The sequence below is a fragment of the Gorilla gorilla genome, chromosome 2 (assembly GCF_029281585.2).
Source record: "Gorilla gorilla gorilla isolate KB3781 chromosome 2, NHGRI_mGorGor1-v2.1_pri, whole genome shotgun sequence".
In the NCBI taxonomy this organism is placed as follows: domain Eukaryota; kingdom Metazoa; phylum Chordata; class Mammalia; order Primates; family Hominidae; genus Gorilla; species Gorilla gorilla.
Genome location: NC_086017.1, coordinates 79,512,732 through 79,539,100, shown reverse-complemented (window position 1 = coordinate 79,539,100; position 26,369 = coordinate 79,512,732). Strand labels below are relative to the sequence as shown.

At 38.8% G+C, this 26,369-nt stretch overlaps 1 long non-coding RNA gene across 1 annotated transcript; it reads left to right on the top strand.

Moving 5' to 3' along the window:
- The first annotated feature begins 1,516 nt into the window (after positions 1–1,516).
- Positions 1,517–22,508, top strand: LOC129532694 (uncharacterized). The gene is made up of 3 exons (XR_008678538.2): positions 1,517–1,596; positions 14,283–14,359; positions 22,317–22,508. It is a non-coding gene; the product is annotated as an uncharacterized lncRNA (long non-coding RNA).
- The last annotated feature ends 3,861 nt before the right edge of the window (positions 22,509–26,369 follow it).

The window sequence follows — 26,369 nt, the reverse complement described above, 5'->3', positions numbered from 1 at the left end:
TTTGAATCCTAAGGATGGGGTCGGGTAGAAAGTAAAAGAGAATGAAACTTATTAGTAACCATCATATCTGCCTACATCAAATTTTCTTTTTTTTTTTTTTTAAGATAGGGTCTCACTCTGTTACCCAGGCTGGAATGCAGTGGCACAATTTCGGCTCAGTGCAACCTCCACCTCCCGGGTTCAAGCGATTCTCCTGCCTCAGCATCCGGAGTAGCTGGGACTACAGGTGCGTCCCACCATGCCCAGCTAATTTTTGTATTTTTGGTAGAGACAGGGTTTCACCATGTTGGTCAGGCTGGTCTCAAACTCCTGACCTCAGGTGATCCACCTACCTCAGCCTCCCAAAGTGCTGGGATTACAGGCATGAGTCACTGCACCTGGCCTTTTTTTTTTTTTTAAAGAGTTGGGTCTTGCTCTGTTGCCCAGGCTGGAGAGCAGTGGGATGATCATAGGTCACTGCAGCCTTGAACTCCTGGGCTCAAGCATTTCTACCTCAGCCTCCTGAGTAACTGGAATTATAGGCCTGAGCCACAGCACATGGCAATGCATAAGGCTTTCACTGTAGCTCACCCCACAAGTTGCCAGCCTGCTATTGGTTGGCTACTCTTAGATGAACTGTCTATTCCCAATCCATGATTGGGATTATCTGGTCAACATGTAGTTTTGAATTCCTGCATAAAGAATATTTAAGGGTAGGGATTCCCTAGAAGGGACAGGTAGTTGGAGAGGCATTCCATCTTGCAAGCCCATTACATGTTGGCAGTGAGAAAGGGGATAGAGAAGGGAGATGACTCAGGGGTCAGTGGCTGAGATAAGGATGTCAGACAGCAAATTATGTTTAACCAGAAGAAGCAAGTGCAGATATTTGGCCACTGAAGAGAGACATAAATTGCACTTAAAATCTAATCTTAGATTTGAATCCCAGGTCTATGTCATAACTGCTGTACAATCTTAGAGAACATTATGTGTCTCTTGGGAAAAGTTTTGTCTCTCTGAACCCACAATTTCGTAGCCTTATCAAAAGGGCATACAACTGCCTCATTTGCAGGGTAGGTGAAAGAGTCAGATGAGGTTGTCTTAGTCCATTCGCATTATTATAACAAAATGCCAAGGACTGAGGAATTTATTAAGAATCAAAATTTGTTTCTCACAGTTCTAGAGGATGGAAGTACCAGATCGAGGCACTGGCATTGCTGTCTGGTAAGGGTTGCTCTCTGCTTTCAAGATGGCACCTTGATGCTGTGTCCTCAGTGGCCGAAGGCAGAAGGACAAGAGAGGCAAACTCTCTCTAAAGCTTCTTTTATAAGGACGTTCATGAGGGCTCCACCCTTATGACTCAATCACCTCCTAAAAGGGTTCAACTCTTAATACCACCACAATGGGGATTAAGTTTCAGCATGAATTTTGAAGGGGACACTACATTCAAACTGTAGCAGACATAATGAATGCAAAGTCCTCAGCATCACACCAGTTATGTAATAGGTGCTTAATAGATGATCTTGTTCTTATCACACCAGTCCTTCTAATGCTCTGTGGGATCCCAGCCTTCTGAAGCTGAATCAGAATCCAAAACCCAGCAACATTCCAGGGAAAATTGTGAGTGGTGGGATTCTTTCCCTTTTACTTTATATGTTAAAAGGATTTAACTAATACAGAGGCTCTCCTTCTCCTTAAAAATGACTCCCCACCCCCAACCCCCTGCTGACTTATCCAGAAGTGAGCTGTTATCAACAGGTAAAGAGAGATTGCAAGAAGCCAGACCCCAGGGCCTTTAGATCAACTTGGATCTCCTGAGTTATCTGCAATCCGTTTATCTCTATGCATGTCTCTCTCCTTTTTATTGTTCCATTCCGCAAATGCATACACACACACACACACACACACACACCGTCCTCCTACAAAGCAAGAAGGGGGAAAAAGAGTTTTTTTTTAAATAGGAGAAAAATAATGTTGCATGGGTCTGGGGAAGGGAAACCCTTGTTAAGATGAAGCCTATCCAGCAGCCTGTATCCTTTAGGCAACTAACTTAGGGGTTGCTATTTGGTAAGCATTTTCTGGATTTTTTTCTGAAAATGAGCATTTGCCCTAGCAACGCTGTGGGTGATGTTGTTAGTAAAATATAGGGCTTTAAAATCAAGCAGATCTGGACTTAAATATTGCCTCCACTGTGTGTGACCTTGGGCAAGTTACTTCCTCTTTCTGAGCCTCAGATTCCTCACCTGCAAAATAGAACTAACAAGATCTATGGAGGCTATGGAGATACTTGAATGAGAGCATACATGGACAGTTTCTAGCACAGTACTGGCAGTGACTGAGAACTCAGTTCATATAGCTTTGGTTCTTCATTAAGCATTTTATTCACATTGCTTTTAAAGTAGTCTCTAAAAAATCCTTAAGTGACATTGGTTTGTTGAGTGGTCTCAGAATCCTCAGGTGATATTGTTATTAAAATATGTGGCTTTAGAATCAGACAGCCCTGGACTTCAGTGCTGGCTCTGCCACTTACTAGCTGGGTGGCATGGGCAAAATCATTTAAGCTCTGTGAGCTGTAGTTTCTTTAGCCATATTGTGGGGATGATCACACTTACCTCAAAAGGTTGTTAGAAGTAAATTGTGCCCAAAACAGCACCTGGCAGATGTTAAGGGCTTGTCAACCAACATAAACAGAAAGAGCCTCTCTAAAATAAAAGATATGTATTTAGGAATAGGCATTGCAATGGGAATATGCATGCCATAGTGAATGGTGTGTGTATTCAGGGAGGTAAAGGAAGACAAAGGGTTTTAAAGGAAAAATGAGGAGGATTACATAATTGTTTTCAAATGATTCTTCTTGGCTACAGAGATCAATAACAAGAGTGACATCAGTCTGATGTTGGACAGGCAGTTGCTGGGCAGATGTCTCCACAGAAGTACTTTTTTGTGCAAGGTTGTGATGGCCTTTGGCAAGGTTGCAGTTTTTGCAGAGTCTTTTATGATAGTTTTTCTTATCAGGCGCAGAAGTTTGAGGACCCTCTCTTTACAGCCTTCCCTACCTCTATATGTGATGGCTTTTTGTTTTTTTGTTTGTTTGTTTTTTTAAACACAAGCGACTCCATTTTGGTTCTGACAACTTTCGCAGGCTCAGTAAAAAGTAATTCTGATGATGATGATGTTGATGTGGAGGAAGGTGGCAAAAATGATGCTCTGTTGATGCTTGCATAAAGAAACAACAGAATTTCATTTTTGGTTATTTCAAGCATGGACTTGAAGGCAGGGGCAATGTTTTGCTTCCATTTTTTTACTGCACATAATAGCTAGCCTATAGTAGTTGCTCAATAAATATCTGATGTATAAATGGATGAAAAAATGGTGGATAAATGAGAGCTTTGATGATAGAAAAAAAGTTATTTCACATACCAACAACTTTGGCTTGGGAATCAGACAAATAAGCATTTATATCTTGACTTAGTCATTTCCTATGTAAACTTGGCTAAGTTACTTGATTTCTCTCTGTGTCGGATTTCCTATTTGTAAAATGAAAATAATAATAGAATCTACCTCAGATATTGGAGTCAAATGAGAGAAGTGTGTAAAGAGCTTGGTTCTGTACCTGAAATGCAACTTTGTGCTCAGTAAATGTTACTGTCAGGAAAAGGAAGGCACTTCATGGAAAGTTACCATTTCACCAGAACTAACCAGAAAAGACGGGCTAATGTAACTCAGCTCACTTGAATTCATTCCATGTTTTCCTAATGTGCCAAAATATCCTCCCTAGTTGGAAGCGCACAAGTGTTTAGAAAGCCTAGCCATCTTCTAACACTCATCAAGATGACAAAAATAAGTGTGGAGGACAATTACCGTTTGTGAAGTGCCCATAACCCCCACAAAGTAATTCTGTCTCTCAATGCGCCTTGCAATTAAACATGCAAATAGCAGGTCTTTGATTCTTATCATTTCTGGTAAGGATGAGCATTTTCAATCTGCTGCATTTGCATCCATTTAGATAATGATAATGAAAGCAACAGATCCCTTCCATTCCACTCTGCCTTTCATTCAAAGATTGAGACCCAGAGGTGCTTTTAGAGACCACATTTATAGATTAATTTCATCATTACAGAGCTGCAAGAATCCCTGGGGTAGCAAGAAGCACATATTAACTTTTGCCAGTGATGCTGCACAAACACCAGGTTAGGAAAGCAAATGGCAAATAACTCACCCAGTTGAAAATGTAAGGGAAATTTATGAAACCAGAAAGAAAGGAAAAGCCACAATGAGTAGTGCTGTTATTTAGTTACAGATTTCAAATAACAAAAAATCCTCAAGCTAATGTTACTTCCCTTCATACTCTGAACATTATTTGGAGAATGACTCAACAGGAAGGGAGAAGAAGGCACCTCACTTGTTACCACCCACATCCCTCTTGTCATTAGATAATTCCACAATGGACAAAAGAGTGAATGAACTAAGTTCCGGGCTTGCATTGCATGCTAGTTAGGTCCAAATCCTTCTGAGCACTGATATTTTGGGCTCCCCCGTCCCCTTCAGGACTAAAACAAGACTATCATGCAGACCTCATCTTTCAGGGACATTCCTGCCTACTCATTCCTTTCAAAAGCCCCCATTTCCCTTGGTTTTGTTTGTTTGTTTGGTTGGTTGGTTGGTTGTTTTTGTCCTGCAGCGGGAGAAAGGGAGATCTTAATTTTTTGAGGAGATTGAATTATGTCAGTGATTTGTATCCCCTTTAATACATCCTACATTCCTTTGGGAATATGATGAAGGCTATGGATTAGCTTCCCAGATAAATGTATGCACAAGTATACACACAGAGATTCAATCACAATTTAGCATTCATTTTAGAGGAAATTCATTGAACTTCTGCAGTTTATGTCTGGATCTTGGGTCAAAAACACCTCAATGAATTAATTTCGAAGATTGTATCTCTGTCTGCCATTCATTTCTTCACTCATTCAGCATATACGGAACCACTGGGTTCCAATCCCCATGCTAGGTACTGGGATTGCAAAGGTAAATAAAGCATTACCTCTGCTTTTGTTGCGTTCACTGAGTAATAGAGGAGATGGACGTTTAAATTTATCGTTTCATTAATGGTTGATAACTGCCTCAATAGAAGCATAAAAATATACCAAATATATATAAGAAAAGGCATGGCCAGGTCTGGCTCAGGAAGTCACAGAAGGCAGTACAAAGGAAGTGATATTTGAGCGTGGTGTTCAAGGTGTATAAGTCCACTAAGGGGGTGGAGACCATGACAACATTTCTGGCAACGGAGACAGCAGGGACAAAAGCTTGGAGTTGTGAAAAACCCTGGTATGAGCAATACAAGGGTTTGTTGTGGTGAACACACTGAGTATATAAGGGAGAGGCATGCTGGGAGAAAAAGCAAAGTTTTGTAAGTCATGTGGATGTGAAGTTTGGACTTTATCATGTGGTTAAGGGGGAGCTGCTGAAGGATTTTAAGCATGGAAGAGAAACAAAGTTAGATGTATATTTTACAGAGATAATTCTATTCTGTGCAGGAAAAACAAACCCAAGCTTTCTTGATGTCAGTGAAACTATTATCATACCCCATTTTCCGTTGCCACCAACACCAAAAATAAAAGCATGCAGTTAAACCAGTTTTCAGACTACTCAAAAAGCCTGGTGGAAAAGGAAGTATATTTTTAGAGTAATGCAGTGTCTGGTACCCAGTGGAGATGGGCATGCAATATTAACAGATGATGACGCAAGCTTCACAAATTTGAACCAAGAAAAAGCAGCAGCTACCTTGAACTAGTCATGAATAATATTTAGAATTAACCACGAGCTGATAGCACTTTGTGGATCTTACAGCCACTGATGAGAAGTATCAAAAGTAAGATATCATAAACACAATGGAATTTCAATTTGAAGTGGTGGTGGTGACAATGGGAGGGGCAGGAGTGGGGAGGGCAGATGTTGCTTAAAGCAAAAAGTGGTTATAGCCAAAATTACCCTTGGAAATTCCTCAAGTTGCCCATTAAGTACAGTACACACACAGCATAAATATGCAGTATTATTTATACATGCAATCTGTACACAACTGCAAGTATAAATATATGCATATAAATATATATGTAAATATCTCTAAAAAGATATATATATTACCATGTAATTTTTCATTGTTTTCACTATAGCAATGTATTTTGAGTTTGCATAACTTAAATGCACGGATGATAGGGACACCACTGTAACGTTTCCAACAGTAGAATTGGCAAATAAATGTACTTTAAAAATTTAAATTAGAAGGGTTTCAAGGTTGTCCCCACTGTAATATAACTGTGCTGCATCCTGATATTCATCTTGAGTAGCTAGCACAACCAGAATTGGGAAATGCTTTAAAAACTTAAATTACTTATAACCCACCACCTGTCTCTTGCGGCTCAGAATGTACTGAGAACTTGGTACTACTGTATGGTTAATAGTTATTACGGAGATTCACAAGTTATTGTAGACCTCTACTTCCCCTCAAAATATTTTGGGTCAAAATTTGGGTAAATCTCTTGGAAAGTGCATTGTATCTGAACAACATTTGTCACATGTCTTGGAGATAGTAGCTGAAATCCATTGATAACTGCTGTTACAGACTTTCACAGAGGGTGAGACGCTGATACGATGACTGGGAAACTGTGCACAGTTAATACTGGGGTCTCAGATGGCACTAGATCAACATGGACGTTTCCATTTCACCACACTTGTGTGTCACACAGAGGTCACCTTCTGGAGCCATCGCTTCCGGAGGTCCTCCAGCTGCCGTAGCCGACAGGTGGCTGAGGTTCATCCGCTGCCTGGTGGGGGCTGGCTGACCTCCACTGGTCAGCTGCAGGGGACAACTCTGCTGCCAGGATAGTTCATTGGAGATGTCACTACAATTTCAGGGAGGAATATCTTTTTCTAAAACTTAAGAGGTTGACTTCAAGGGCCTGTTTTTATGTAAATTTGGGTTCAGCAATGACCAGAAACGGATTTTGAAAGACTGTAATTCCTACCGTTGCAAATGGCAGAGCTGGTCATGACACTAAGAGACCTGTCACCACCAGGAAGACTGATGCACAATTAAAAATACATCAACATCTTCCTCCTCAGCTCTTTCCTCCTCCTTCTTCCTTGAGCAGGCCTTTTTCTACACACACACTCTCACACCCCAGGGCGGTTAAAAGTCTGTACCTTGGGTTCAAACACACCTGGATTCCAATCTCAGCTGGATCCTGGACAAGTATTTATGATTCGCTGTAAAATGAAATGCTCAGCTATAAAATGGGGATTAAAAAAAGTCCCTACGCCCTAAGATTGCTTTGGGGAGTGAATAAGAAAATACATACCCCGTGCTCAGCACAGTTCCTGTCATAGGGGACACCTAATAGATACTCTTATGTATCGTTCCTATTATAATTTTTATTATAGTTATACATTGCCTCGTAGCCTGCCAATTTCAATTACAATACATGCTGTGAATATTTTATCATATCAAGAATAGCCTTCTAACTTATGAGATTGGGGCTGGTTGTGATGGCTCGGACCTATAATCCCAAGCCTTCTGGGAGGCTGAGCCAGGAGTTCAAGACCGGCCTGGGCAGCATAGTGAAACATGCCTCTATAAAAAAAAAATTTAGCCAAGCATGATGGTATGCACCTGTAGTCCTAGCTACTTGGGAGGCTGAGGCAGAAGGATTGCTTGAGCCCAGGTATTTGAGGCTGCAGTGAGCTGTGATCGTGCCCCAGTACTCCAGCCTGGGTGAAAAAGCAAGACTTGGCTTTAAAAAAATTAAAATAAAATAAATTTAAAAATGGTTTAAAGGAGAGCAGATGCTACTGTCCACCAGTGAGCCTTGTACGACACAGTGAAAATACAATGCACTGACAATTTAAATGCTATAAAATGCTGAGTATTAGTAACATCTCAGGGCCTGAGTAAGGTGATGATTATGACTTTCGTTTTGTAGATGCGAAAATGGACATGACTTTGACATGGTAATAATAAAGTTGCAGCTTATGCTTGAGTCTTCACTCCCAAGTCTTGTCATTTTCTTTAAATAATTTTTTTATTTCAATAGCTTTGGAGGTACAAGTGGTTTTTGGTTACATAGATGAATTGTATAGTGGTGTCGTCAGAGATTTAAATGCACCCAACACAGCATTGTACACTGTATCCAACAGCTTTTTATCCCTCACACCCCTTCCACTCTTCCCCATTCTGAGTCTCCAGTGTCCATTATACCCCTCTGTATGCCTTTGCATACCCATAGCATAGCTCCCACTTATAAGTGAGAACATGCGGTATTTGGTTTTCCATTCCTGAGTTACTTCACTTAGGATAACGGCCTCCAGCTCCATCCAAGTTGCTGCAAAACACATTATTTCGTTGTTTTTGATGGCTGAGTAGTATCCATGGTGCATATGCACCACATTTTCTTTATCCACTCATCAGTTCATGGGCACTTAGGTTGGCTCCATATCTTTGCGATTGTGAATTGTGCTGTGATAAATGTACGTAAGCAGGTATCTTTTTCATATAATGCCAAATCACGTAATTTCTAATGCCATACACACTGTCGAGTTTCATAGACTCCTCTTCTTCACAAAGCAGTAAATCCTTTACTAAGTGAAAGAATTCTTGCTTCATTTTAGCAAATAATTAAGAGATTAGGTGGGTTTTGAAGAGAGAATCATTTTTTTCTGAATAAAATGAGCTTTTGATTATCAAAATGCCACATGATCTTTATGGAATGTCTAGTAAAACAGTTACACATAAAGAAGAAAATAAAAATCGCATCTCTGTAACCCAGAGAGGAACATTAACAAACATTTTGGTGATTAACCTTTCTGTAGTACAGTTATACACACCCAAGCACACACTTCTCTTGTATGGGATTCCATGGTTCTGTAATGTGTTTTTCAGTCAACAATATGTATTTACTAATATTGATATTAGTAAATGATAATGAATTAAAATATAAATTATTCTATGTCATTGCATTTAATCTGTGCATAACCACAATTTATTTAATCAATTCCCTCTTGATGGATATTATGCTCTTTTTCTTTTTTTCTTTAATATTATACAAAATTTCATCACCCACTTTGACATAATCCTTTGTGTATTCATCTGATTTAATCCTTAGGGTAAACTCTTAGAAGTGCAAGCAGTAAATCAAAAGATATACACTTTATACTTTATTATTATTATTATTTTATTATTATTTTGAAACAGGTCTCATTCTGTCACCCAGGCTGGAGTGCAGTCTCGGCTCACAGCAGCCTCGACCTCCATACTCAGGAGATCCTCCCACCTCAGCCTCCGCAGGTGCACACCACCATGCCCAGCTAACTTTTGCGTTCTTTGTAGAGACAGAATTTCATCCTCCCAGGCCTTCCAAAGTACAAGGATTAAAGGCATAAGCTAACTGTGCCCAAGCCCACTTTTTACATTTTTAATTCATAACTAGGTTCTTAATATCTACATAATTGATTTTGCCAAAGACAATGTAGGGGAGCTTCCTGTTCTTCCTGGTTTGTGGTGAACAGTGGGAGTTAACGAAGCGGTGAGATGGTGAGACGTTTGATACAACTTTCCTAGGTCAACAGGGTCAGAGAGCACAGCTCCCAGAACCTTGAGGATGGGACTCACTCTTTTCGTCCCTTTCTTCTCCCACTTCATATCTCCTCAGGGAATAACAGTTTAAAGTTTGGATTAACTCAGTTGCCTGACTTTGAAATACTGTTTCTAGCACCTTCAGAGACTCAAACTGGGATCCCAGGATGGTAGAGTTCACAGATCCCATTGCAATCTAGAAAGAAACTACCCACGGACTGATGACATTTAAAACTTTAAAAACATCATCCCAGGCTGACACTGTGAGATTACTTATATATTACAACATAATCTTTGTTTCTAGAAAAAAAATAGATAGTTATGCTATTTCCCATGACATCTGGGAGAGAAAGAAATTTTCCATGGAGCTCCCCCAAAATCCAGGTCTTCCAAGTATACAGACAAGTGTTATTCCTCTATAATAAACAGGGAAGGAGCACCACATCCTATGATCTTATAAACGCCTTAAATTTTAGAGTGAATCCACTATTACTTGAAAGTCTTTCTTGCTTTATTAACTCAGTCTCACTGTATAAAATGCAGTATTTTCAATGATTCCCCTCTCTAGGGTGACACATAGCGCATAAGTACCAGGGACACATGGGTGAAGAACATTTTTTACTTGACACGCACAATCTCATTGCATTTTAATTACATTCACCCTTTGGTATCTAGGCATGAGTAGAATATCAATAGTATTTGAAATGATCCAAAAGCTGAAGAGCAGAAAAATTTTTATCTCCCAATTTTGTGTCTTTCTAGGAGCTACATTCCATGGTTTGGTATCATATCACAAACCAGTACATTTTAAACTTGAAAAAAATAAATAATGCTTTATTTGGGATACAAATATAACTTGTTTATTGTTTATACATTTTCATTTCTGGCCCAGCCCCCTGTGGTAGGTATTATTCCTTCCTTATCACCCCCTCAGGATAAGCACAATAGCTTCTATAAAATTACAACTGATGACCACAGAAAGGGAAGAAAATTCAAATTCTGGAAGGGTTGGAAGCAATAAGAAACCTGTCCCTTCCAATTTCACCAGAGAAATGCATTTTGTCTTCCAAACACAGGTTTCCAGCACTTCTGAGATCACAGGGTGCTGCAGTAGGCTTACAGAGAGGAATGAAAACCTCCTCCTTCCCTCGCTTCCTCCCAGGCTGATATTTCAATGGAAAATGATGACACTCTGCATTTGTAGAGCACTTTACAATTTTTAAAGCACACTCACCTATCTTATCTCATTTGGTCCTTGCCTGGGGAGGAGGCACTTAGGTAGTTATTAATAGCTCAGTTTTATCAGAGAAGAAAAATTAGGCTCAGAAATACTTGCCCAAAGTAACGTAAGAAACATAACTTGGATAATGGCTGGCATAAGCTTCAATCAATGGGAACTGCTAAGATGATGATGAAGATTATTATTAATTATTACTGTCACCAATGACCTTAGCAAAACCAAGACCTAACCCTTCACTGCCACATACTCCTAATTCTTTTTTTTAACTTTCATTTTAGATTCAGGAATATATGTGCAGGTTTGTTATATGGGTAGACTTCGTTTCACAGGGGTTTGGTGTACAGATGATTTTGTCACCATCTACTAAGACTGGTACCTGATAGTTATTTTTCCTGATCTGTTCCCTCCTCCCATCCTCCTACCTCAAGTAGGCCCCACTGTCTGTTGTTCCCCTCCCTACGTCCATTGGTTTTCATTATTTGGCTCCCACTTATAAGTGAGAACATGCAATATTTGGTTTTTCTGTTCCTGCGTTAGTTTGCTAAGAATAATGGCCTCTAGTTCCATCCATGTTCCTGCAAAAGAAATGATCTCATTCTTTCTATGGCTGCATAGTATTCCATGGTGTATATGTACTATATTTCTTTATCCAGTCTACTGTTGATGGGCCTTTAGGTTGATTCCATGTCTTTGCTATTGTGAATAGTGCTGCAATGAACACATAAGTTCACGTGTCTTTATGGTAAAACGATTTATATTTCTTTGGGTAATGGGATTGCTGGGTCAAATGGTAGTTCTATTTTTAAGTCTTTGAGGAATTGCCACACTGCTTTCCAGCATGGTTGAGCTAGTTTACACTCCCACCAGCAGCGTATAAACGTTCCCTTTTCTCTGCAACCTTGCAGCATTTGTTATTTTTTGACTTTTTGATAATAGCCATTATAACTGGTGTGAGATGGTATCTCTGTGTGGTTTTGATTTACACTTCTCTAATGATTAGTGATATTGAGATTTTTCATATGTTTGTCGGCTGCATGTATGTCTTCTTTTGAAAAGTGTTTATTCATGTCCTTTGCCCACTTTTTCATGTGGTTGTTTTCTATTGTAAATTTGTTTAAGTTCCTTATAGATGCTGATAGATGCTGGAATTAAACCTTTGTCAGATGCATAGTTTGGAAATATTTTCTCCTATTCTGTAGGTTGTATGTTTATTTATTCATTCATTTATTTATTTTTTATTTTTTGAGGCAGAGTCTCTCTCTGTCACCCAGGCTGGAGTGCAGTGGTGCCATCTTGGCTCATTGCAACCTCTGCCTCCTGGGTTCAAGTGATTCTCATTCCTCAGCCTCCTGAGTAGCTGAGACCACAGGCGTGTGCCACCATGCCGAGCTAATTTTTTTGTATTTTTAGTAGAGACGGGGTTTTACCATATTAGCCAGGCTGGTCTCAAACTTCTGGCCTCAAGTGATCTGCCTGCCTCAGCCTCCCAAACTGCTGGGATTACAGGCATGAGCCACTGTGCCTGGCTGTTTATCTGTTTATTATGTTGATAGTTTCTTGTGCTGTGTCAAAGTTCTTTAGTTTAATTAGATCCCATTTGTCAATTTTTGCTTTTGTTGCAATTGCTTTTGGTCTCTTTGTCATGAAATCTTTCCCAGTTTCTATGTCCAGAATAGTATTTCCTAGGTTATCTTCCAAGGTTTTTATAGTTTTAGGTTCTCCATTTAAGTCTTTAATCCATTTTGAGTTGAGTTTTGTATATAGTATAACGAAGGGGTCCCGTTTCAATCTTCTGCATATTGCTAGACATTTATGCCTGCACTATTTATTGAATAGAGAGTCCTTTTCACCCTGGCTTGTTATTGTCAGCTTTGTTGTAGATGTGTGGCATTATTTTGGGGCTCTCTATTCTGCTCCATTGGTCTATGTGTCTGTGTTTGTACCAGTATCATGCTGTTTTGGTTATTGTAGCCCTGTAATATAATTTGAAGTTGGGTAACATGATGCTTCCTGCTTTATTCTTGCTTAGGAATATCTTGACTATTTGGGATCTTTTTTGGTTCTATATGAATTTTTTTTTTTTTTTTTTTAGACGGAGTCTCACTCTGTTGCCAGGCTGGAGTGCAGTGGCGCGATGTCGGCTCACTGCAACCTCCACCCCCCCAGTTCAAGCGATTCTCCCACCTCAGCCTCCTGAGTAGCTGGGATAACAGGCACGTGAAACCACACCCAGCTAATTTTTGTATTTTTAGTAGAGATGGGGTTTCACCATGTTGGCCAGGATGGTCTTGATCTCCTGACCTCATGATCCACTCACCTTAGCCTCCCAAAGTGCTGGAATTACAGGCATAAGCCACCGCACCCGGCCAGTTCCATATGAACTTTTTAAAAGCTTTTCCTATTTCTTTGAAAAATGTAATTGGTAGTTTGATAGGAATAGCATTGACTCTATAAATTGCTTTGGGCAGTATGGCCATTTTAACAATATTGATTCTCTTTATCCATGAGCATAGAATGTTTTCCCATTTGCTTCTGTAGTATCTTAATTCTTTCAACAGTGCTCTGTAATTTTCATTGTAGAGATCTCTCACTTTCTGGTTAGCAGTATCCCTAGGTATTTTATTCTTTTTGTGGCAATTGTGACTGGAATCGCATTCCTGATTTGGCTCTTGGCTTGGATGTCATTGGGGGTTAAGAATGCTACTGATTTTTGTCCGTTTATTTTGTATCCTGAAACTTTGCTGACGTTGCTTATTAGTTCAATGAGCTTTTTTGGCAGAGACTATGGGGTTTTCTATGTATGGAATAATGTCATCTGCAAACAGGGATAGTTTGACTTATTCTTTTCCTATCTGGATGCCTTCTATTTCTTTCTCTTGCCTGATTGTTCTGGCCAGGACTTCCAAAACTGTGTTGAATAGAATACTCTTACTTCTTTCCCTATCCAGGCTTTTAATGCTAGTGATGTTTTGTATCTCCCAGAAAGATGCTAAAAATCAATAAAACTTTCTGTTGTATTAGTTGCCCTGATTTGCAAGTATATACTATGTCTGATGTTCAAGTCTTGTTGTAAACAGGATACAATGGAATTATTTATCCCACGATAAGCCATAGTCACCATGGTGGTTAATTTTATGTGTCAATTTGATTGGGCCATTGGGTGCCCAGATATTTAGTTAAACATTATTCTGTGTGTGTTTATAAAGGTGTTTGTGAATGAGATTAACATTTGACTTGGTGGACTGAGAAAAGCAAATTGCCCAACCCAATGTGGGTGAGCCTCATCCAACCTGTTGAAGGCCTGATTAGAACAAAAGGCAGAGTAGGGAGAATCTACTCTTTCTGCCTGACTGTCTTCAAGCTGAGATATTGATCTCCTGCCTTCAAACTTGGACTCAGATTGTAATTTACACATTTGGCTCTTCTCCTTCTCAGGCCCTTGGACTTGGACTACAACTATACCATCAGCTCTCTTGGGTCTCCAGATTGCCAACTACAGCATCCATAATTGTGTGAGCCAATTTCTTATAATCTCTTTCTACACACACACACACACACACACTCACACACACCACATACACATCCTATTGGTTGTTTTTCTGGAGAACTTTGGCTAATACAGTTACCATCTAACTCATGCTATTTTAAAGAAAAGACAGTGAAATGTTGTTTCTTTCAAATTAAGTAATGGTTGCAAAGATTAACACTAAAATATTTAATTGCTTCAAATGTCCTTGTTTAAAATACATACTAGGAAGCCCTAGCCAAAGTAATTTGTCAAGAGGAAGAAATTAAAGGCATCAAGATAGGAAGAGGGGAAGTCAAACTATCTCTCTTTGCAGATGATGTGATTCTATACCTAGAAAACCCCTTAGTCTCTGTCCCAACATTTCTAGAACTGATAAACAACTTCAGTAAAGTTTCAGGATGCAAAATCAATATACAACACTCAGGAACATTTCCATACACCAATAACTCCAAGCTGAGAGCCAAATTCACAATAGCCACACACACACAAAAATTAGTTAGGAATACAGTTGACCAGGGAGATGAAAGATCTCTACAATGAAAATTATAAAACACCACTGAAAGCAATCAGAGATGACACAAACAAATGGAAAAACAGTCTATGCTCATGGACAGGAGAAATTAATATTGTTAAAATGGGCATATTGCCCAAAGCAATTTATAGATTCCATATAATTTCCATTAAACTACCAATGTAATTTTCACAGGTTTAGAAAAAGCTATTCTAGATTTATATGAAAGAAACAAAGAGAACAAAATAGTCAAAGCAGTCCTAAGCAAAAAGAACAAAGCCAGAGGCATCACACTACCTGACTTCAAACTATAGGGCTACAGTAATCAAAACAGCATGTTACTGGTACAGAAACAGACACAAAGACCAAGGAAACAGAATGGAGAATGCAGAAATAATGCCACACATCTACAACCATCTGATCTTTGACAAAGCTGACAATAACAAGCAATGGGAAAAGGATTCCCTATTCCATAAATGCTGCTGGCATAACTGTCTAGCCATATGCAGAAGATTGAAACTGGACCCTTCCTTTCACCATATACAAAAATCAACTCAAAATGGATTAAATACTTAAATGTAAGACCTAAAACTATTTAAAAACTAGGAGAAAAACCTAGGAAATACTATTCTGGACATATTAGGCCTTGGCAAAGATTTCATGATGAAGTCTCTAAAAGCAATTGCAAGAAAAACAAAAATAGACAAGTGAGACCTAATCAAATTAAAGAGCTCCTGCACAGCAAAACAAACTATCAATAGAGTAAACAGATAGACTACAGAATGGGAGAAAATACTCAAAAACTATGCATCCAACAAAGGTCTAATATTCAGAATCTTTAAGCAACTCAAACAAATCAACAAGTAAAAGCAAACAGCCTCATTATAAAATCGGCATAGGACATGAACGGACACTTCTCAAAAGAAGACATACGCAAAACCAACAAGCATATGGAAAAATGCTCAATATCACTGATCATTAGAGAAAAGCAAATCAAAACCACACAGAGATACCACCTCACACCAGTCAGAATGACTAATTACTAAAAAGTTAAAAAATAACAGGTGTTGGTGAGGTTGAGGATAAAAGGGAATATTTATACACTGCTAGTGTGAATGTAAATCAGTTCAGCCACTGTGGAAAGCAGTTTGGAGATTTGTCAAAAAACTTAGAACTGTTGTTTGACCCAGCAATCTCATTACTGGGTCAAGGATTATAATATAAAGGAATATAAATCATTCTATGAAAAAGGCACATATGCACGCTTCCAAGATGGCTGAATAGGAACAGCTCTAGTCTGCAGCTCCCAGCAAGATCTACACAGAAGATGGGTGATTTCCTCATTTCCAACTGAGGTACCTGGTTCGTCTCACTGGAACTGGTTGGATACTAGGTGCAGTCAACGGAGGATGAGCCGAAGCAAGGCAGGGTGGGCGTCGCCTCACCCGGGAAGTGCAAGGGGTCGGGGGATTTCCCTTTCCTAGCCAAGGGAAGCCATGACAGACTGTACCAGGAAAAATGGTACACTCCCACCCGAATACTGTGCTTTGCCCACAGTCTTAGCAACTGGCAGACCAGGAGATTCCCTCCTGTTCTTGGCTCAGCAGGTCCCATGCCCACGGAGCCTTGCTCGCTGCTAGCACAGCAGTTTGAGATTGACCTGTGAGGCTGCAGCCTGGTGGGGGGAGGGGCGTCTGCCATTGCTGAGGCTTGAATAGGTAAAGAAAGTGGCCAAGAAGCTCGAACTGGGTGGAGCCCACTGCAGCTCAGCAAGGCCTACTGCCTCTGTAGACTCCACCTCTGTGGGCAGGGCAGAGCTGAACAAAAGGCAGCAGAAACTTCTGCATACTTAAATATCCCTGTCTGACAGCTCTGAAGAGAGCAGTGGTTCTCCCAGCATGGTGTTCAAGCTCTGAGAATGGACAGACTGACTCCTCAAATGGGTCCCTGACCCCCATATAGCCTGACTGTGAGACACCTCCCAGTAGGGGCCGACAGACACCTCATACAGGTGGGTGTCCCTCTTGGATGAAGCTTCCAGAGGAAGGATCAGGCAGCAATATTTTCTGTTCTGCAGCCTCCGCTGGTGATACCCAGGCAAACAGGGTACGGAGCTGACCTCCAGCAAACTCCAACAGACCTGCAGCTGAGGGTCCTAAATGTTAGAAGGAGAACTAACAAACAGAAAGGAATAGCATCAACATCAACAAAAAGGACATCCACACCAAACCCCATCTGTAGGTCACCAACATCAAAGACCAAAGGTAGATAAAACCACAAAGATGGGGAGAAACCAGAGCAGAAAAGCTGAAAATTCCAAAAACCAGAGTGCCTCTTCTCCTCCAAAGGATTGCAGCTCCTCGACAGGAAGGGAACAAGACTGGATGGAGAATGAGTTTGACAAGTTGACAGAAGTAGGCTTCAGAAGGTCGGTAATAACAAACTTCTCTGAGCTAAAGGAGCATGTTGTAACCCATCTCAAGGAAGCTAAAAACCTTGAAAAAAGGTTAGATGAATAGCTCACTAGAATAAACAGTGTAGAGAAGAACTTAAATGACCTGACATAGCTGAAAACCACGGCATGAGAGCTTTGTGACGCATGGACAAGCTTCAATAGCCGATTCAATCAAGTGGGAGGAAAGATATCAGTGATTGAAGATCAAATTCATGAAATAAAGAGAGAAGACAAGATTAGAGGAAAAAGAGTAAAAAGAAAAGAACAAAGCCTCCAAGAAATATGGGACTATGTGAAAAGACCAAATCTATGTTTGATTGGTGTACCTGAAAGTGACGGGGAGAATGGAACCAGGTTGGAAAACACTCTTCAGGATATTATCCAGGAGAGCTTCCCCAATCTAGCAAGGCAGGCCAACATCCAATTCAAGAAACACAGAGAACACCACAAAGATACACCTCAAGAAGAGCAACCCCAAGACACACAGTTGTCAGATTCACCAAGGTTGAAATGAAGGAAAAAATGTTAAGTGCAGCCAGAGAGAAAGGTCAGGTTATCCACAAAGGGAAGCCCATCAGACTAACAGCGGATCTCTTGGCAGAAACCCTACAAGCCAGAAGAGAGTTGGGGCCTATATTCAACATTTTTAAAGAAGAGAATTTTCAACCCAGAATTTCATATTCAGCCAAACTAAGCTTCATAAGTGAAGGAGAAATAAAATCCTTTATAGACAAGGAAATGCTGAGAGATTTTGTCACTACCAGGCCTGCCTTACAAGAGCTCCTGAAGGAAGCACTAAACATGGAAAGGAACAACCAGTACCAGCCACTGCAAAAACACACCAAATTGTAAAGACCATCGATGCTATGAAGAAACTGCATCAATCAACGGGCAAAATAACCAGCTAACATCTTAATGGCAGGATCAAATTCATATATAACAATATTAACCTTAAATGTAAATGGGTTAAATGCCCCAGTTAAAAGACAAAGACTGGCAAATTGAATAAACAGTCAAGATCCATCAGTGTGCTGTATTCAGGAGACCCAGCTCATGTGCAGAGACACACACAGGCTCAAAATAAAGGGATGGAGGAAGATCTACCAAGCAAATGGAAAGTAAAAAAAAGCAGGGGTTGCACTCATAGTCTCTGATAAAACAGACTTTAAACCAACAAAGATCTAAAGACACAAAGAATGCCATTACATAATGGTAAAGGGACCAATGCAACAAGAAGAGCTAACGATCCTAAATATATATGCACCCAATTCATAAAGCAAGTACTCAGAGACCTATAAAGAGACTTAGACTCCCACACAATAATAATGGGAGACTTTAACACCCCACTGTCAATATTAGACAGATCAATGAGACAGAAGGTTAACAAGGATATCCAGGACTTGAACTCAGCTCTGCACCAAGTGGATCTAATAGACATCTACAGAACTCTCCACCCCAAATCAACAGAATATACATTCTTCTAAGCAACACATCACACTTATTCTAAAATTGACCACATAATTAGAAGTAAAGCACTCCTCAGCAAATGTAAAAGAACAAAAATCACAACAAACTGTCTCTCAGACCACAGTGCAATCAAATTAGAACTTAGGATTAAGAAACTCATTAAAAACCACACAACTACATGGAAACTAAACAACCTGCTCCTGATTGACTACTGGGTACAAACGAAATGAAGACAGAAATAAAGATGTTCTTTGAAACCAATGAGAACAAAGACACAATGTACCAGAATCACTGGGACACATTTAAAGCAGTGTGTAGAGGGAAATTTATAGCACTAAATGCCCACAAGAGAAAGCAGGAAAGACCTAAAATTGACTCCCTAACACCACAATTAAAAGAACTAGAGAAGCAAAAGCAAACAAATTCAAAACCTAGCAGAAGGCAAGAAATAACTAAGATCAGAGCAGAACTGAAGGAGATAGAGACACAAAAAAAACCCTTCAAAAAATCAATGAATCCAGGAGCTGGTTTTTTGAAAAGATCAACAAAATAGATAGATTGCTAGCAAGACTAATAAAGAAAAAAAATGAATCAAAGAGACACAAAAAAAATGATAAAGGGGATATCACCACTGATCCCACAGAAATACAAACTACCACCAGAGGATACTATAAACACTACTACACAAATAAACTAGAACATCTAGAAGAAATGGATAAATTCCTGGACATGTACACACTCCCAAAACTAAACCAGGAAGAAGCTGAATCTCTGAATAGACCAATAACAGGTTCTGAAACTGAGGCAGTAATTAATAGCCTGCCAGACAAAAAAGTCCAGGACCAGACAGATTCACAGCCAAATTCTACCAGAGGTACAAAGAGGAGCTGGTACCATTCCTTCTGAAACTATTCCAGTCAATAGAAAAAGAGGGAATCCTCCTCAACTCATTTTATGAGGCCAGCATTATCCTGATACCAAAACCTGGCAGAGACACAACCAAAAAAGAGAATTTTAGACCAATATTCCTGATGAACATCGATGTAAAATCCTCAATAAGATACTGGCAAACCGAATCCAGCAGCACATCAAAAAGCTTATCTAACACAATCAAGCCAGCTTCATGCCTGGGATGCAAGGCTGGTTCAACATATGCAAATCAATAATCTATCACATAAACAGAACCAACGACAAAAACTACATGATTATCTCAATAGATGCAGAAAAGGCCTTTGATAAAATTCAACAGCGCTTCGTTCTAAAACTTTCAAGAAACTAGGTAATGATGGACTGTAACTCAAAATAATAAGAGCTACTTATGACAAACCCACAGTCAATATCATACTGAAAGGGCAAAAACTGGAAGCATTCCCTTTGAAAACTGGAACAAGACAAGGATGCCCTCTCTCACCACTCCTATTCAACATAGTGTTGGAAGTTCTGGCCAGGGCAATCAGGCAAGAGAATGAAATAAAGGGTGTTCAATTAGGAAAAGACAAAGTCAAATTGTCCCTGTTTGCAGATGATATGATTGTGTATTTAGAAAGCCCCATTGTCTCAGCCCAAGATCTCCTTAAGCTGATAAGCAACTTCAGCAAAGTCTCAGGATACAAAATCAATGTGCAAAAATCACAAGCATTCCTATACACCAATAAAAGACAAACAGAGAGCCAAATCATGAGTAAACTCCCATTCACAATTGCTACAAAGAGAATAAAATACCTAGGAATCCAACTTACCAGGGATGTGAAGGACCTCTTCAAGGAGAACTACAAACCACTGCAATGAAATAAAAGAGGACACAAACAAATGGAAGAACATTCCGTGCTCATGGATAGGAAGAATCAATATCGTGAAAATGGCCATACTGCCCAAAGTAATTTATAGATTCAATGCTATCCCCATCAAGCTACCAATGACTTTCTTCACAGAAGTTGAAAAAACTACTTTAAAGTTCATATGGAACCAAAAAAGAGCCAACATTGTCAAGACAATCCTAAGCAAAAAGAACAAAGCTGGAGGCATCATGCTACCTGACTTCAAACTATACTACAAGGTTACAGTAACCAAAATAGCACGGTACTGGTACCAAAACAGAGATATAGACCAATGGTACAGAACAGAGGCCTCGGAAATAACACCAGACATCTATAACCATCTGATCTTTGACAAACCTAACAAAAACAAGAAATGGGGAAAGGATTCCCTATTTAATAAATGATGCTGGGAAAACTGGCTAGCCATCTGTAGAAAGCTGAAATGGGATCCCTTCCTTACACCTTATATAAAAATTAACTCAGGATGGATTAAAGACTTAAATGTAAGACCTAAAACCATAAAAACCCTAGAATAAACCCTAAGCAATACCATTCAGGACATAGGCATGGGCAAAGACTTCATGACTAAAACACAAAAGCAATGGTAACAAAAGCCAAAATAGACAAATGGGATCTAATTAAACTAAAGAGCTTCTGCACAGCAAAAGAAACTACTATCAGAGTGAACAGGCAACCTACAAAATGGGAGAAAATTTTTGCAATCTATCCCTCTGACAAGGGCTAATATCCAGAATCTACAAAGAACTTAAACAAATTTACAAGAAAAAAACAAACAACCCCATCAAGAAGTGGACAAAGGATATCAACAGACACTTCTCAAAAGAAGACATTTATACAGCCAACAGACACACGAAAAAGTGCTCATCATCACTGGTCATCACAGAAATGCAAATCAAAACCACAATGAGATACCATCTCACACCAGTTAGAATGGCAATCATTAAAAAGTCAGGAAACAGCAGATACTGGAGAGGGTGTGGAGAAATAGGAACACTTTCACACTGTTGGTGAGAGTATAAATTAGTTCAACCATTGTGGAAGACAGTGTGGTGATTCCTCAAGGATCTAGAACTAGAAATACCATTTGACCCAGTGATCCCATTACTGGGTATATACCCAAAGGATTATAAATCATGCTACTATAAAGAGACGTGCACATGTATGTTTATTGCGGCACTATTCACAATAGCAAAGACTTGGAACCAACCCAAATGTCCATCAGTCATAGGCTGGATTAAGAAAATGTGGCACATATACACCATGGAATACTATGCAGCTATAAAAAAGGATAAGTTCATGTCCTTTGTAGGGACATGGATGAAGCTGGAAACCATCATTCTCAGCAAAGTATCACAAGGAGAGAAAACCAAACACCGCATGTTCTCACTCATAGGTGGGAATTGAACAATGAGAACACGTGGACACAGGGCGGGGAACGTCACACACTGGGGCCCGTCAGGGGGTAGGGCACTGGGGGAGGGATAGCATTGGGAGAAATACCAAATGTAAATGACGAGTTGATGGGTGCAGCACACCAACATGGCACATGTATACCTATGTAACAAACCTGCATGTTGTGCACATGAACCCTACAACTTAAAGTATAATAATAATAACAATAATAATAATAATAAAGAGAAAGACACATGCATGTGTATGTTTATTGCAGCACTATTCACAATAGTAAAGACCTGGAATCAATCTAGCTGCCCATCAGTGCTGGATTGGATAAAGGAAATACGGTACATATACATCATGGAATACTATGCAACCATTCAAAAAAAACAAAATCATGTCCTTTGTAGCAACATGGATAAAGCTGGAGGTTATTATCCTAAGCGAACTAACAAAGGAACAGAAAACCAAATACCACATTCTCACTGGTAAGTGGAAACTAAACACTGAGTACACATGAACACAAATTGGGAAACAATAGATACCAGGGCCTACTTAATGGGGGCTGGAGGGTGGGAGGAGAGTGAGGGTCAAAAAACTACCTATTGGGTATTATGCTCATTACTTGGGTGACAAAATCATTTATACATCAAACCCAGGTGACATACAATTTACCCATGTAACAAACCTGTACATGTATTCCCTGAACCTAAAATAAAAGTTGAGACAATTAAAAAAATTTTCAAAAATGAAACCAGGTTCAATGAACAAAAAAAAATAAAATACATACTATATTTTCAAAGCATTTCTCACAGGTATATTTTAAAGAGTAGGTGGTTATTTTTGAAAAGTAATGCTGTAAATAGTTTTTGTTTCATTCTAGTGCACAAATATTCACAATAATTTTAGTATAATAAGTTTAATACATAGAAAGTTTTAGGTAATAGTAAGTAGAAAATATGAACATTTTTCCTCCTAATGCAGGATTGGTGTGAATTTTATTTTATTTATTATTATTATTTTTCGACACAGAGTTTCGCTCTTGTCACTCAGGCTGGAATGCAATGACACGATCTCGGCTCACTGCAACCTCTGCCTCCCAAGTTCGAGTCATTCTCCTGCCTCAGCCTCCTGAGTGGCTGGGATTACAGGCACCCGCCACCATGCCCAGCTAATTTAGGGTGAATTTTAAAGAGAATATTTATGAAAGTGCTTTGAAAAACCAAAATTGTACCTTTAAAACAGATGATAGGTGATAATACCTATAATAAAAGGTATTAATTACCTAGTCACAGGTAATGGTAATAATCTTTGTAATTATTACAATGACAATGATAGGTAACAGTGAAGTAGATGTGTAAAACACAGCTATGCTTTACAGTGTCATTTTATATACTCTTTGTAACAATCTTATGGAATATAAATTATTATCCTCTCTTTACAAATGAGAAAACCAAAGTTCAAAGAACTGTAATAACTTAAGCTAGTAAGTGGCAGAGCTAGGAGGCAGACTCAGCTCCAAAGTCTCTGCTCTCTTTTTTTTTCACAAATTATTATTGATTTTCAAACATTCAGTATCGCTTCTCAGCCTTTTGGCTAAGATCAAGTGATTTTCAAACATTCACAAAAGTTGAAAAAAAATAACACAATGAACACCTATTTACTCATCACAGAGATTAACAATTTTTAACATTTTTTTTTGTCATTTCCCTTCCTTTCTTCATTGCCCTCTTTTCCTTGCTGTTTTCCTCTCCGTAGCTGGATTGTTTCGAAGTAAATTGCAGGCAGCACATGCTTCACCAAGAAAACCTTCAGCTTGCATCTCCTAAGAATAAGGATATCTTCAATTTCCTTGTGTCATCTAACACTCAGTTTCTATTAAAACTGAATTTCCTGAATTCTTCCCAAAATGCTTTTTATGGCTGTTTTTCAAACACGAATCAATGTCCATGCTTTGTATTTGAGTGTTATATCTTCATTCTAGGCCAGTTTCTTCCACCCATTTTTAAAATGACGTTGACCTTCTGAAGAAACCAAATGAGTTGTTTTGTTGAAGGTCTCACATTCTGTATTTGAGAGATTATTTCCTTATGGCTTCATTAATCTTTACTTCGATCCCCTAAATTTTCAGTAAAGCAACCTTTGTTGTTAAATGGCAAATTCTTAACTGAAAAGCACAGATTGTAAATAAATAAATAAATAAATAAATAAATAAATAAATAAATAAATAAATAAATAACAAAGCAATCCTCGTATTAATTTCTACTGCTAAATAACATTATTTGCTCTGATAGTAGAAAAATTACTAGGGTGTCTGCCTACAGGAAAGATAGAAGGATGAAGACATTTCACACTTGAATCCCTTTGGGGTAAAAAGCTTATGTCTAATGTTTTCAGGTTTGGCTATGATTTTATTCACGTGCACGAATTCTGGGAAAGTTTAATTTAAGCACTTGCCTTTTTGGGAACTTTGCCAAAGACACTTAAAAATCTTACAGCTTCTGCCAGTTATGGCAAGTCTGTCTAGAAAATAGAGTGTTTTCTCTGCTATTTAAATGAAATTCAGCCAGATCTTGGAGTTCATCCATACTCAAAAGAGTCCCAGAAGCATCTATGAGCAGTTCTTCACTACTACTCTGCTATTTTTTTTTTTTTTACAAAGCTTCTATTCATACTTTATTCCATAGGCAACATTTAATTAACTTCCATATTCTGGCCACATTATGTCTAGAAATTTCATGAAATAATAAAAAAAAGTTAATACCAACTCACTTTGTAAAATGTTGCAAAGGTAAATAATAACTGTGTATTCTAAATCTGACACTTGGATCGCATTACAAAGTAAGAAAGGAACGCGAAATGATAAGAAAATTAGGAACGCTGACGTTTTCTAAGATTCAAGCCATTGTCTAGTTGCTGAATATGCTGTTCATAATGCATGTGCACAAAAGAGTAAGATACATATTGATCTGTACCTTTTTTAAGATACTATTTATTTTAATTTTTGTGGGAACATAGTAGGTGTATATATTTATGGGGTACATTAGATGTTTTGATATAAGCATGCAATGCACAATAATCACATAATGAAAAATGGGGTATCCATTTCCTCAAGTGCACTTATTCTTTTGGTTAAAAACTATCCGATTATACTCTTAGTTATCTAAAAATGTACAATTAATTATTATTGACTGTGATTACCCTGTTGTGCTATCAAATGCTATGTATTATTCATTATTTTCTATTTTTTATACCCATTAACCACCCACTCCCGCCACTCCGCACTACCCTTCCCAGCTGCTGGGAAAAGCCTCTACTGTCTGTCTCCATGAGTTCAATTGTTTTGATTTTTAGATTCCACAAATAAGTGAGAGCAGGCGATATTTGTCTTTCCGTGCTTGGCTTATTTCAGTTAGCATAATGACCTCCAGTTCCATCCATGTTGTTGCAAATGGCAGGATCTCATTCTTTTTTGTGGCTGAATATCACCATTGTGACAAGTACCACATTTTATTTTTCCATTTATTTGTTGATGACACTTAAGTTACTTCCAAATTTTGGCTACTGTGAACAGTGCTGCAACAAACATGAGAGTGCAGATATCTCTTTGATCTACTAATTTGTTTTCTTTTGGGTATATACCTAGCAGTAGCATTGCTGAATCATATAGTAGCTCTATTTTACTTCTTTGAGGAACCTCTAAACCATTCTCCATAGTGATTGTACTAATTTATATTCCCACCCAGCGTGTACAAAGGTTTCCTTTTCTGCACATCCTCACCAGTATTTGTTATTGCCTGTCTTTTGGATATAAGCCATTTTAACTGGGGTGAGATGATGTCTCACTGTAGTTTTGATTTGCATTTCTCTGATGATCAGTGATGTTGAGCACCTTTTCATATGCCTGTCTGCCATTTATGTCTTCTTTTGAGAAATGTCTATTCAGATCTTCTGTCCATTTTTAAATTGGATGATTAGATGTTTTTTCGTATAGAGTTGTTTGAGCTCTTTATATATTCTGGTTATTAATTCCTTGCCGAATGAGTAGTTTGCAAGTATTTCCTTTCATTTTGTGGGTTGTCTCTTCACTTTGTTGATTGTATCCTTTGCCATAAGAAAGCTTTTTAACTTGATGTCATCCCAATTGTCCATTTGTGCTTTGGTTACCTGTGCTTGTGGGCTGTTATTCAAGAAATTTTGAGTAACCAATGTTTTAGAGAGGTTCCTCAATGTTTTCTTTTAGTAGTTTTGTAGTTTGAGGTGTTAGAGTTAAGCCTTTAATTCATTTTGATTTGATTTTTGGATATAGCAGGACATAGGAGTCCAG